Raw genomic sequence first — 1,945 nt, forward strand, 5'->3', positions numbered from 1 at the left:
TTCTCTTACATTGTTTCTCTCTGCTTCTCCCTCTCCCTTACACTCTCTCTATAAATCAATGGAAAAAATAGCCTTGGGTGAGGATTAAAAAAAAAAGTACTATGATTTGTTATATGTTTTGGTTTTCAGCTTAAAAATAGCTATTTTAAAAACTTTGAAATAAGGAGAAAACTCATCTAGTATTTCTCTTCACAGAGAAAAAATATATAGTTCTGGTGTGAGAGACAAAGGGGGAAAAGGTATGCCATATTATTTGCAATGTTATTGTTCCTATTAATGTAAGGGACCTGTGCACTTCACCTAGCAATGCCACATGGCTCTATAATCATGTTAATATGTAAAAACTAATTAAAAGGTTCTTTAAAAAATAACATGCACATTTTAAATTATATTTACTATTAATATTTTTAAACTAATAAAACAAATCACATATGCATTTTCATATAGTTCATTCTTTTGTTTTATCATTTTTAAAGCCCATAAACCACCTCAAGTCTCTGTTGATCTAATAGAGAAAAGTGTAAATTGCCAGAAAATTCCATTGAAATAAGTATTTCATTAAAATTAAAAATAAATAATTATGAGTAGCATGTTAAATTCTTCAGATACAAAACTATATAGGTAGATGCAAATAAAATTTTACAACAGAATTTTTCATTTTATTGATAGAGGTGGTTCCACATATTCAGGCTGAACTCATATATATAACTGAAAATCTAAATTGCTTTCAAGAATTTAAAAAAAAGCATTCCATCTGGTCATTTTCTTATCAGTAGGAGAATTCTACATACTATAATGGATCCATGAATCTAATTCAGAAAACTAAATAAATTCAGTATAAACAAAACAGTTATTCTATTTCTTTTTTGCTCCTATTTATTTGATTTTCCTTACAAAATTCAAACATATCTATTCAATAAATTTACAGTAAGAAATGCATTGTGATATTACATAGATTCTAGCCTTACTTAAAATATTTTATAATGTATTTGCTGAATGTTGAAAGTTTGGTAAGAAATTGTTTTCCATTATGCCTTAAATTATTCTCTATATCCTTCCCTTTCTTTATTCAAAGGCCTCAACCATTACCTGGTCAGCCAGTATGTAGGGTGCCCAGCTGATTGACATCATGTAATTCCATAATTACAAACCATTTATGACATTGTAACTAGTGAACATATTATGTAGCACATGAAGAAATTTTGGCTGTCAAGGCAAGAGATCTTCAGAAAATGGACAATAACACATCTGAATAGTTCTTTAAGGAAGTTGGATTTGAATTAGACTCTTTAAAGTTGATATATTATTGCTGCATTGATTCTTATTTTCTTTATTAATTAAGGTATTACATATGTCTCCTTATTCCCCATTGCCCCCCACCCCACTCCTGTTCATGCCCTCGGTATAAGAATAAACTTACTGCTTATGAAAAATAACCATGAACAGAAGCCAGAAGTTTTGTATGGGTATTATGTTTCTTGACTATTCTATTTTTACTACTTTGATGACTATACCATTACATATCTTATAATTTGAATTCCTGGTGTCCTTTATTTTTATAGAATACTTTAAAAATAGAAGTTACTGTTTTATCTTTTATGTTCAAATAAACACAGACGTTTTATTAATCTTTGCTTCTGACTGGCAGCATTTATTTAACATTTTCTTGAATTAAAGTTTTTGGTTAAACTAAGGTTTGGCTCTGATGTTTTATCTGTTATATCTGTAGAGATCTCCAGGTGGTAAATATAATTTGCCAGTAGAGAAAATTCTCCAAGGGTGATGAATTAAGAGGCCATCAATGTGGTATTGGTTAAAGAATATTATTGGAGTTAACATTTTGATAGTAATTTATAAATTACTTTCAATTTATTTTTTTTCTGAGAATCAGGCAAAAAGAAATCTACTCCCCATGAGTATCCTATGGATCTATAGCAGATGTAGA

The sequence above is a fragment of the Pipistrellus hanaki genome, assembly GCF_964339955.1.
Source record: "Pipistrellus hanaki genome assembly, chromosome: X".
NCBI lineage: Eukaryota > Metazoa > Chordata > Mammalia > Chiroptera > Vespertilionidae > Pipistrellus > Pipistrellus hanaki.